Genomic DNA, 13262 nt, shown 5'->3' with positions numbered 1-13262 from the left:
AGCTATACACAAATCTGGACCGATCTGGGCCAAATTGTTGACAGATGTCGAGGGGCCTAACATAACGCACTGTCCCAAATTTCGGCGAAATCGGACAATAAATGCGCCTTTTAAAGGTCCAAAACCTTAAATCAAGAGATCCGTCTATATGGCAGCCATATCCAAATGTTGGCAAAATCGGACAATAAATGCGCCTTTTATGGGTCGTAGACTTTAAATCGAGCTATGGGTCTATATGGCAGCTATATTGAAATCCGGACCGATCGGAGCCAAATTGAGAAAGGATACTGAAGGGCCCAACACAACTCACTTTCTCAAATTTCAGCAAAATCGGATAATAAATGTGGTTTTTATGGGCCTAAGACCTTAAATCGGCGGATCGGTCTATATGGGGGCTATATCAAAACATAGTTCGAATATAGCCTATCTTTGAACTTAGTCTGCCTATGGACAAAAAAAGAATCTGTGCAAAGTTTTAGCTCAATATCTCTATTTTTAAAGAATATAGCGTTATTTCAACAGACAGACGAACTGACACGGCAAGATCGTCTTAGATTTTTACGACGATCAAGAATATATATACTTTATAGGGTCGGAAATGGATATTTCGATGTGTTGCAAACGGAATGACAAAATGAGTATACTCCATCCTTCGGTGGTGGGTATAACAAAGCGCAATAATTTCATTTTTATATAATAGACAAAGATATAACGTAGAAGAAGATATAACATGTTGGGCTAGACCATATTCACACAGGTGTCTATCATCATCTGCCGCAACAAGGACAACCTCCCACTAAGATTCATCCTCTCCAATGATAACGTGAATATTAAACTTCCATGTGTGTTTGATGATCTTATGTGATGTTACATATGTTAATGTGACTCTTAAACTTGTGTTCAATTATATAATTTGTGGTAACTTCAAAAAATTGCCCAAAATGTTTTGTGCGTGAGATTTTTTATTGAATCACCCTATTTGTAAGTTTTTTCTAATTTTATTTTAAACTAAAGCTCATAGAGTCGTGAAAAAGTCATCCTCCTGTAAAAAAAACGTAGTTGTCCTGCCTTAGCAAAAATGGTTTGGCTGCTAAATTTTTTTCAATTTTCAAATGTCCACTCCCATTTGAGATGATTGTGTTTGTCCTCATTGATGAAGAGGGAAGAAACGGAGTATGTACCATGTGCCATCCTCGTTAAGTGTGGTATAACATTGCATTTTCTTTTTGTGAGGATACGAACCAACCATGTGTGGTTCGTATCCAACAGGGACACCTAAACGATACGTCTTTTGCACGATTTCTATTTGGACAATGAAATCAATGCGTATATTGTACTGCACACCCTTTTCGATAACAAAAACTTTTTTCTTAAGATGGTTTTCTTCGGATAAGTCTAATTTCATGTCAGGCCGTTCTTCAGATACCAGAGGTAATTTGTTTACTACGACTGCGTCCATCATTAGGGACCACAATATTTTTTTCCGCTAGAACCTCTCCCAATAGTTGTTCCTTGTAACGCCTAAGATTTTCGCCTTCCTGATCGGCAACTATAATGTAATAAAATGCAATACAAAATGTAAACAAAAACTTAAATGCCAAAATACCATTTAAGATCAAACATCAAGGTAGTTTTATACAAGATAGAGAAACAGGTTGATTTATTGGTGGTAAAAGCAACATTTGAAACAATGTAAATTCGTATTTGTATTTAGCACGCTCACTGAGGATAAATTATTTATTTAAGCTTTATGTTTGATAATAATTGCTATCAGGCGTCATGTATTCGAGATATGACATGTTAAATTTAGCATATTAAAATTTTCTACACAACGTACGATACATATGAAGGCTAAAACTAACTTTTAATGCAGATGTGGGTTGACCCCAGGAATACGAATCTGAAATCCGTTTTTGGGTCAAACGCCCGTGGACCCCCATAGACGCCAAAAACCCCTCACGTTGGGAAATGCTGTAACCTAGACAAAATGAATATGAAACGAAAGGTATTAACGAGTACTTTACAAATATGAAAAAAACTGTCTAACAATTGGACTCGGGAAGGAACTATAGGGCCTTGATAATTTTGGACCCCCTAAACTAGTCAATAGGGGTATCAAATTAATGTGATTGACGGGTAAATAACTAATGTGGTAAGTTAATTGCAAATGAAAATCAAACAAGTTTTATTCATTTGTTTATATTATCTGACAAAATGGAAGAGTTTAATGTAAAAAACTTCACCTTCGACGTGACATGACTATGTTAACTTCCGAAATTATGGCTAGTACTTTATTCGCTTCTCGCGATACTTTTTTCTTACTTTTTTTTAGATAATAGATTTTAAAGCAAGAAAACTTGCTGATTTTATTCTGTAGGACATTCCCTCATAACTAATGGTAAAATTTTAATAAAATTGTTATTCTATCATTGTAATTTTCGTAATATTAAAAAAGTAATCGTGAAAAAAAGAGTTTTCAACTGTGAAAAACGAACATAGTACCAGATATTAGATAATAAATATTAGAGCAAAAAACGTGCTGATTTCTTTCAGTACAATCAAGACATATTTATTTACAGGTAGTGGCAGTTGCCCAAATTCAAATGCAAAACTGCGTTTGTATTAAATTCCGGTTGTTATTGGGAGTTTTTGCCAGCACTTTTCCTCAACATCTGGCAATTTCTTATTGAAATTATAAAGTCTTGCATTTAAATTTAATAAAATTGCTTCACCAAGTAATTTTTGACCACAATATATATGCTGAATATAACAAAAATGCAGTTCACAATGAAAACTCACTTTAATCGTAGTGTAAACGGGTTTTGGGGATATTCCCAAATCAATTAGAGTTGGGCTGAAGAGTAAACGTGATTTCAAAATTTAAGCACCCTTTATATAGGCCCATGCTCCGATAACCGCAATCGAAGAATTTGGCGAATTCAGCTTTATTTACGTTCTGACAATCGAAAATCGCAAAAAATTTGCTGTTTGAAATGGATCAGACTTGCCTCTGCGAATTGATAATAAATGCACTGACTTTATTATAATTTGGAAATGTTTTTTAAAATTGTTATATATAATACATTGCTGCATATGTAATCATATCTTAGTAATTCATTTTTTAAAGCACTTAAGTATTAAGTAATTAAAGCACTTAAGTATTGTTTACACTTAGAGCAAATCTAGATTTACGACGAGCTTTCGAAAAAATCGTGTTTTGCGACGAGGTTTCCCATACATTTTGAGTGTGAGCAAATCTACTTATGTGAGGGGATTTGCAGCAAATCTCCTTCCATATTCAAATGCAACACTGCGTTTGCATTAAATACCGGCTATTATTCGTAGTAGATTTGGGCTCTAGTGGAATAGTTTTAAACCATATATCCACTACAGCCCAAATCTTCTTGATTTGAGATTGTCTCCAAAACCCGTTTCCACTACGATTTATGTGGTTTTTATTAGTCAACAGTGATGTTTTTTTACACCGTTTTTGTTGTGTTCAGCATTTTTATTGTGTTCAACAAGTATATTGTGGTTTGCAATTAAATGTGTGAAACAATTTTATTAAATTTAACCACAAAATTTTATAATATCAATAAGAAATTGTCGATGTAGTCAAAAAGTGCTGGCCAAAACTACCAATAATAACCGGTATTCAATGCAAACGCAGTGTTGCATTTGAATTTGGAAGGAGATTTTCTGCAAATCCCCTCACATAAGTAGTTTTGCTCACACTCAAAATGTATGAGAATCCTCGTCGCAAAACATGAGTTTTGCGAAATCTCGTCGCAAATATAGATTTGCTCTAAGTGGAAACAAGGCTTTAATTAATAATTAAATCAATATATTTTGTATGATAGCAGCTGATTTAAAGTGCGATATTCTCCATCCTATCCTAGTCACCATTGCGAAATAATTACAGGTGATTTCACTTGTACAACAACCACAAGTCATACGGTGCAATCCGCTCTCTCGTCATCTAGATGACGTTGTTCTCATAAATGACATTGTTCTCATTGTACAATTAAAGCCCCGTTTACATTGGCTACTAAATCCGGATTTAAGGCTCTCGTCAGCTGTTTTTATAAAGGGAAAACAGGTGAACGAGCCATTAAATCCGGATTTAGCGGCCAATGTAAACGTGCTTTAAGAAGGTAGCGTCACGAGCCTAACAACAACGAAATCAAAGATACAACCCTGTGGGGTTGGGGGTAGAATTTCCAACTCTTCTGTCAAATTTCTAGATTTGTGCTTACTAACGTATAAATTAAAACAATAAAAATATCGAAAAATAAGCAAATTGTTGAAAAAACTTTAAACTCCTAACGAAGCATTTGACATACGATTGTTTTTGGGTACAACCAAGACATATTCATTTACAAGTAGTGGCAGTTGCCCAACAACAAAATATTAGTTGTATTCGTTTACCCAACAATTTGTACAAATTTGCACAAATTTTTACTAGAAATCGTTCGCGTACTTTATTTGCCAGCAGAAAAGAACGGGAGAGTGCGTGAGAGCAAACACAAATTTGAGAGTTTGTTAAATGAGAGCTTCCAAGTTTCTGCTAGGGGTTTTTTTCCAGCAGCAATTTGCAGCATCGAACAGATGCTTTTTGAAATCTAGCTGTTTTATTCACCTAATTGGCAAAAGTAGAATTGAGGCTGTTCTTACTCTCCTTCAAATTTTTATTGGAAAGTAAACAAACGCAAGTATTGAGTACACTATCTGTCAAATTCAGTGATTAGTGCAATTCTGATTTTAAGTATCTTAAGTTGCCATCACACTATATGTTTTTGTCTTACGACATGTCAAATTTTGCCTTTGTTAAAGTTGTCACATAGTGTGATACGAATGAAACTAACACATGAAAATCACTTTTCAAAATAGCTTTGTTATTTTTTTTCGATTAGAGCGGCCCTCTATTCCTTCTGACAAATACATAAAGAAATCAGTTGTTTTTGTTGTTAGTCGAATGAAATCAACTCTAAATTAAAATACACAGCTTTCGCACAACTGAAACAATTTGTAGCCGTAAAAAAATCAACTTTTACTAACATTTTTAGATTATGTCATACAAAAATAACATGCTAGTGTGATAGCAAAAATGAAGAATCCTATGTAATTAAACAAATTTTGACACACATAACGAAGTACCAATGATACATAAAAAATGACATGTCATAAGACTTGCCCATATAGTCTGATCGAGTCTTTACTAGTTCGCGCCCAGGATTCACTAATAGAAGGTTAGGTCACTTTCGAAATCATAACCTGTATAGGCCCCATGAATATCATTAAGGTTGTCATATGTGCCGAATAAAAATGACACAAATAGGGGAAAATCTAAACAAAGAATGAATGTACAAAGAGAAAAAAGTTGTCAACCTTAATGACAAGTATTGTCAAAAATTCAAAAAATTGTATGTCGGCTGATTGCTTGGCCTAACCTTATTCAGTGAATCCTGGTTCGCGCCATACATCTTTGTGTTTGTATGCTAGGTTCTTAACTATTGAGGCCACCGTAGCTCAGAGGTTAGCATGTCCGCCTTTGATGCTGAACGCCTGGTTCAAATCCCGGCGAGAACATTTTTTAGCGGTGGTTATCCCCTCTTAATGCTGGCAACATTTGTGAGGTACTTTGCCATGTAAAACTTCTCCTCAAAAGAGGTGTCGCACTGCCGCACGCCGTTCGGGAATAAACTTGAATCGGACTGCACTCATTGATATGTGAGAAGTTTGCCCCTGTTCCTTAATGGAATATTCATGGGCAAATTTGCATTTGCAGGTTCTTAACTATAATACACACACACAACCAAAACTCGTTGACAGATAGTGTACTCAACGAGAAAAAATTGTACTCAGCTGTTTGCGGTACACTACCTGTTAGTTATGCATGGGTACAACTCTGAGATTGCAATATTTCTTCTGCTGGGCTAATCTCACCAGCCCGTTTATACTACGAGTAAAGAGATTTACATTTGTCAACAGCGATGTTTTTGAAAGCATTTTTATGGTGATCAGAATTTTTATTGTGTTTAACAAATATATTGTGGTCTGCAATTAAATGTGTGAAACAATATTATTAAATTTAACTCCAAATTTTATAAATTCAATAAGAAATTGTCAGATGTTGACAAAAAGTGCAGGCCAAAACTACCTATAATAACTGGTATTCAATACAAGCGCAGTGTTGCATTTGAATTTGGAAGGAGATTTGCTGCAAATCCCCTCACATAAGTAGTGCTCACACTCAAAATCTATGGGAAACCTCATTGCAAAACACGAGATTTGCGAAAGCTCGTCGCAAATCTAGATTTTATCTAAGTGGAAACAAGGCTTAAACAAGACGTTACGTGTAGCCTGAATCAAATAGTAGAAACGGTGAATAAACGTAGATGTACCGTGTAAACTTATCATTGTTCGATATAGAATGACATGTTGGGCTTTGTCAAAACATCCATTTCCAGGTAGTGGCAGTTGGCCAACAACAAAATACCGAGTACAATATCAAAATAAGTGACAGAGTATGATTTTGATCAAAGACAATTCGGGAAAAGATGCTCCCACAATACGACTAATCAATGAAATCCTTATTGCCAACAGTGGTGAGTTTGTCTGGCGTGTTATAAAAACTGCTCGCAAATTAATGCTCATATTCACAAAACTTAAAGTGGCGTTAATGTCTTGTTTAAAGCCCCAACTAGACGAGCCGACAAGTCTTGTCTTATGTACGTCAAATACGAATAGAGCGCGCTCTAATTGCCATGTATTCTGAAATGTATTGTACTTTTTTATAGACATGTCTCAACATGAATGTTCGAGGCAATAAAAGCTCGATTTAATCGAAAAAGTTGCATATATATTCCAAAATCCATTTGTCATATTATATTTCATCATTCATATAAAAAAATCATTGACCTACCTAATTTCTTATGGTTGTTATCCTTCAAGCATGGTAATTTGTATATATTTTTTTGTGTAATACGGCTGGGGAGCCAATTTTGTAACTTCTAAGCGAAATTTTTTTTTAATATTGTAGTTTTTTTTAGGAATATTTGAATAATTTCCCTTAATATGTACATACATATATAGATTTTATATGCTTATACATTTTTTTATTGTATAATTATAATTATGAAATAACTTTGCTCAGGAATCCTACTTTGTAATACAGATATTTGGCCGTAAGGCTTTTGTATTATACTGAAATAAATAAATAAAAAAATAAAAATAAAAAAATGTTTCTTACTTATCGCACGATGTGTACAACTTTCAGAGTAGCAATTTTTGAAATTACATATGACTTGTCGGCTCGTCTAATGGGGGCTTAAGTCTTATTTATGTCTTGTTTACACTTAGAGCAAATCTAGATTTGCGACGAGCTTTCGCAAAACTCGTGTTTTGCGACGAGGTTTCCCATACATTTTGAGTGTGAGCAAATCTACTTAGTTGAGGTGTTTTGCAGCAAACTTCCTTCGAAATTGAAATGCAACACTGCGTTTGTATTGAATACCGGTTATTATTGGTAGTTTTGGCCAGCACTTTTTGCCAACATCTGACAATTTCTTATTGAATTTATAAAATTTGGTGTTAAATTTAATAAAATCGTTTCATATATTAAATTGCAGACCACAATATATGTGTTAAACACAATAAAAATTCTGATCAGCATAAAAATGCTTTCAAAAACAACCCTGTTGACAAAAGCAAATCTCTTTAATCGTAGTGTAAACGGGTTTGGGAGATTATCTTAAATCAAGTAGATTTGGGTGTTAGTGTAAACATGGTTTAAAGTAGGGTTATTTGACGGACTTCCTTTATGGAACTGTCAAATAAACCTACTATAAAACTGATTTAAGTTTTGTGAATGCGGGTGTTAAACCCCATTTACATTGGCCACTAAATCCGGATTTAATGGCTCGATCACCTGTTTTCCCTTTATAAAATCAGCTGATGAAAGCCTTAAATCCGGATTTAGTGGCCAATGTAAACGGAGTTTAATGCCCATATTCACAAAACTTAGAACAGCTTTATAGTAGGGTTATTTGACAGTTCTTAAAGGAAATCTGTCAAATAAGCCTACTTTAACGCTACTTCAAGTTTTGTGAATACGGGTGTAAGTGTGCACACAGTGGTAATATACTATGACACCGATGACCCTTTAGGGTTACCAACGGTAACGCTGATCCTGTTATAAGAAAACTATACTAAACTCCTTATTTCCTTACAGTAGTATTTTATCGTCGACCTACCGATCGTTTCGACCTTCTAAAATGTTACATGCGACTCCAAATGCCTCGGATTAACCAAGTTTATTGACGGCAGTAAATGTGTTCACACATGACGTCCTCGCTTGAGCACTACACAACTTTATGCATTCTGTGATCGTCCGGATCTCTCTCTGCAGGACCGTATTATGGTCAGGGATTCGGAAACAGATGTCAGTTCCTGGGTCCGTGTAGCATGTACTTCCAGATGGCGATACCAAAGCTTCGTCAATCCAAGACTGTGCCAGTGGCAGCTGTGCTTCGCAATGGTCATCAAGTGTCATCTCAGTTATTCCATCCAGTTTTCCTACCGTCGACTCGCTAATACGCAAAGGTATGAACTTCTCGTACCCTCTATTACCCTCATTCCTTTATCGTCTTAAGCATCAGGGAGTCGGTGGCTGTCTCACACATAATCTGTATGTCGATGGATCGGATATGTAAAATCAAAATCTTACTCTCTAAATACCTCTCATGTAATACCTATATTGCCCTAATCGATAAAAAGGTTTTTTGGGGGTATTTTTGTGGTAGGGGTGATCCCCCTAATGCTAGGGGACAAAGTTGGGTATCAGAATTGTACTTTACTTTGAACAACCTTTCATATAATACTCATATTGGTCTAATCAAAAAATGTATTTTGGGGGTGGGGTGACCCCCTGATATTAGGGGCAAAAGTTATGCATCAAATTCTTACTCCTCTTTAACACACCTTTTATTCGATACCCATATTGTCCAATCGATAAAAAAACATTTTGGGGGAGTAGTTTTGGGGGTGGGGTAACCCCCCTGAAGCTAGGGGTCAAAGTTGTGTATCTAATCGCCATGAAATGTCGTATGTTTTGCACTTTGTTTTTATAGACATGTGTCTACATGTATGTTCGATGAAATAAAAGCTCGATTTAATCGAAAAAGTTGGATATTTTTTCCAAAATCCATTTGTCATATTAAATTTTTCTTACGTATCACACGATGTGTACATCTTTCAAAACAGCAATTTAAATTACATATGACATGTCGGCTCGTCTAATGGGAGCTTAATCGTTAAAAATGTTTTTTGGTAGGTAGTTTTGAGGGTGGGGTGACCCCCTGAGGCTAGGGGCCAAAGTTGTGTTCAAAAATCTTAATCTACTTTTACACACCTTTCATTCGATACCCATGTTGCCCTAATTATTAAAAATTAGTTTGGGAAAAAATATCGCCATTTTCATGTATAGACACGAAAGTCGTCAGCATTGATATTGACAGCTGTTCGCTGGTGCGGAATACTACCACTGAGCTACCATCCTATTACACATTTTGATGACGAAGTAAAGTCTTGTTTACACTTGGAGCAAATCTAGATTTGCGACGAGGTTTCCCATACATTTTCAGTGTGAGCAAATCTACTTATTGATTTTGTTCCAAGTGTAAACAACACTTGAAGGCATGCAGTCAACAGCACAACTCGAAGCCGCAAGTTGAGTGGTTAGTGAACGGCGTTAATTTTCAACTGTTTTTTAAGACAGGTGGCAACATAGAGTTCTCATATGAAACATTAAAAAAAATAAATTAAATAGAAAATGAGCTTATAACGAACTAATAATGGCAAAAATTAGTTTGAAAAGAAAAGAGGTTTCATGAAAAATTAAAAGGTCGAAAAAAAATTTTTGTGTCCCCAAACAGGGAATGTCCCCAAACAATGCGCTAGAACCACAAAAGAAGTGAGGACAGTCCCCAAACAATGGAAATGTCCCCAAAGAATGCGGGAGACTGAAAAAATGTCCTTGAACAATGCGCTGGGCATATATATATATATATATATATATATATATATATATATATATATATATATATATATATGAAAGGTCTTTGGGAGTAAAGCACGAATTTGATATCAATATTCGGGAAATTGTAAGTATTTTCTGACTATTGCAATATGAGGCTCTAATAAGAGGGTTTTTAAAGTGTATCACGAATCCGATATTTATTTTCAAGGCTTACTCACTGAGTAGCCAACCATCCCCCAAAACACCCCCCAAGCTGGTCAAGTTTACCGACTATGGAAATATGGTGCTCAAATTAAAGGTATGTGGGAGTAGACCACGTATCAGATATCAATATTAGGGGCCAACTGTCTAACGGACGTCCCACCACTATAACAACCCCCAAATAGGACGTATTTGCTCACCAAGACAATTTGGGTCTTAAAGAGAGTGAAACTAAATATTCATAGTTTTTAGGGCCAATACCCCAAACCGGACATATTTGCTGACTTTTGCAATAAGGAGTTCAAATGAGATTAGAAAACGAATTTGATATCCAATATTGAGGGCAATGGCAATATGGGGTTCAAATAAATGATATATAGATATATGAGAATAGAGAACGTTGCTGATATATTTTCAGGGCTTAGAATTTGGGGAACCATTCCAATCCCCAAAACACCCTTAATTGGGCATATTTACCGACCATGTCAATGTGGAGGCTTAATGAAAGGAATTGGGGGGAGGGCAAGAATTGATACCCATTTTCGGGACCAATTTTCTGAGGGTCTACCCCTTTTCCAAAATACCCCACAAACATCAATTATTTACTGACCATCACAATATGGTGCTCAAATAAAGGTATTTGGGAGTAGAATACGAATTGATATCCAAATGTAGGACCATGTATTTAGGGCATCACTCCTTTCCCAAAACACCCCCAAAAGGAAAACATTTTTCGACCATGCCAATGTGTGGCTCAAATGAAAGCTATTTGACATTAGAAAACGAATTTGATAACTTATTTTGGGGCCATGTGCCTCATCCTGTAAACTACTCTTAAGCCCATGGCAATATGGGGTTTAAATAAATGGTATTTGAGAGAAGAGTACGATGCTGATATTTTTTCAGGGCCAAGTATCTGGGGGACCACCTCTCCCCCGAAAACACCACTAAATCAGACATCATGAGAATATCGGGCTGAAATGAAGTATTTTAAGAATGGAGTACACCTTACATCCAAACTTAAATTCGTAGACCAATAAGGATCATAAGGGATTCAGATAAAGGCACTTATATTGTTAGTCAAATTAGCATGGTATTTCACTAAAAGATCTTTAATTTTCGAAAATAAACATTCCAATGAGACTTTTGTTCTATATAAAGAAAAAGAAGGCGCCGCGGAGCGTGCCCGGGTCAGCTAGTTATGTATAAAAATCAAACCCCAAATGCCTTTGTAAATTGCAAAATACAATGCAGATCTCAGTCAAAATTGCAACAAAAAGAATTAAAAGTTGAAAATCTCCAAAACCTGCGGACCTCAAGTGAACTTTAGGGGCCTGCAAAGAGGCGCCTGGACTACCTAGGACCTTGAAATTTTGCACACGAACTCACCAACACCACAGCTCTAACCATCCAAAGAGATATCTCTACCCATTCTCACACAGCATATTTTTATACCCTCCACCATAGGATGGGGATGGAGGTCATTCTGTTTGAAATATTCGTCTGAGACCCCATAAAGTAAATATATTCTTGATCGTCGCTTCGTCTGTCTGTTGAAAGCACGCTATCTTTCGAAGGAGTAAGGCTAGCCGCTTGAAATTTTGCACAAATTCTTCTTATTAGTGTAGGTCGGTTGGGGTTGTAAATGGTCCATATTGGTCCATGTTTTGATATAGCTGCCATATAAACCGATCTTGGGTCTTAATTTCTTGAGCCTCTAGAGTGCGCAATTCTCGTCCGATTGGAATGAAATTTTGCACGACGTGTTTAGCTATGATATCCAACAACTGTGCCAAGTACGGTACAAATCGGTCAATAACCTGATATAGCTGTCATATAAACCGATCTGGGAGCTTGACTTCTTGAGCCTCTAGAGTGCGCAATTCTTATCCGATTGGAATGAAATTTTGCACGACGAGTTTCGCTATGATATCCAACAACTGTGCTAAGTATGGTTAAAATCGGTCCATAACATGATATAGCTGTCATACAAACGGTGAGCTTCTAGGGGGCGCAATTCCTATCCGATTTGGCTACAATTTTGCACGATGTATTTTATTATGACTTTCAACAACTGTGCCAAATAATGTTCAAATCGGTTCATAACCTGATATAGCAGCCATATAAACCGATCTGGGATTTTGACTTCTTAAGCCTCTAGAGGTCACAATTATTATCCGATTTCCCTGAAATTTTGTACGACGGATCCTCTCATGACCATCAATGTACGTGTTTATTATGGTCTGAATCGGTCTATAGCCCGATACAGCTCCCATATAAATCGATCTCTTTATTTTACTTCTTGAGCCCTTAAAGAGCGCAATTCTTATTCGAATTGGATGACATTTTACACAGGTCTCCAACATATAATTTAATTGTGGTCCAAACTAGACCATATCTTGATATCGCTCTAATAGCAGAGCAAATCTTTTCTTATATCCTTTGTTGCCTAAGAAGAGATGCCGGGAAAAGAACTCGACAAATGCGATCCATGGTGGAGGGTATATAAGATTCGGCCCGGCCGAACTTAGCACGCTTTTAATTGTTTATTATACAAGTATCAAAAAAAATTACCACCAAAATTTATTTAATATTACGAAGCATTTCTCATTTAAAAAACTCGTTGAGTTGAATATTTGGTTTACTATTTCGACCTAACAAAAGCAATTGTAGGGAATTAACTTTGGATGTTTTAATATTTTAATGTTATGTAGTCGGTTGTTTTCTTGCTGGGTCTCATTTTTGCTTTTTGGCTTGGATTTAAGAGCGGGTAGCGCCAGATTTCCTATCATTAAATTTAATGATTATTTAGTGTCATTAAGTATATAGATATAGAAAAAGAATTGTTATTAAATATTTTATTATTTCATAGTTAGTTTGTTTAATTTGCGCCTTATTGCGGATTTTTCGTAAGAGCGAAAATAGGCACATGAAACTTTGCACAAATGACTTTTATTAGTGAAGGTCGGTTGGTATTGTAAATAGGCCAAATCGGTCCATGCTTTGATATTGCTTCCGATCT

At 35.9% G+C, this 13262-nt stretch overlaps 1 long non-coding RNA gene and 1 pseudogene across 1 annotated transcript; one reads left to right on the top strand and one right to left on the bottom strand.

Annotated features, from left to right (window-relative positions):
- Positions 1-942: 942 nt before the first annotated feature.
- Positions 943-6009, bottom strand: LOC131996140 (rho GDP-dissociation inhibitor 1-like; annotated as a pseudogene).
- Positions 6010-7545: 1536 nt separating this feature from the next.
- On the top strand, positions 7546-8752 carry LOC131996357 (uncharacterized). Its single transcript, XR_009397795.1, has 2 exons — positions 7546-8179; positions 8234-8752. It is a non-coding gene; the product is annotated as an uncharacterized LOC131996357 (long non-coding RNA).
- The last annotated feature ends 4510 nt before the right edge of the window (positions 8753-13262 follow it).

This window comes from Stomoxys calcitrans, chromosome 3 (genome assembly GCF_963082655.1).
Source record: "Stomoxys calcitrans chromosome 3, idStoCalc2.1, whole genome shotgun sequence".
In the NCBI taxonomy this organism is placed as follows: domain Eukaryota; kingdom Metazoa; phylum Arthropoda; class Insecta; order Diptera; family Muscidae; genus Stomoxys; species Stomoxys calcitrans.
The sequence above is the reverse complement of the archived record's forward strand: the minus strand, read 5'-3'. Positions and strand labels throughout refer to the sequence as shown.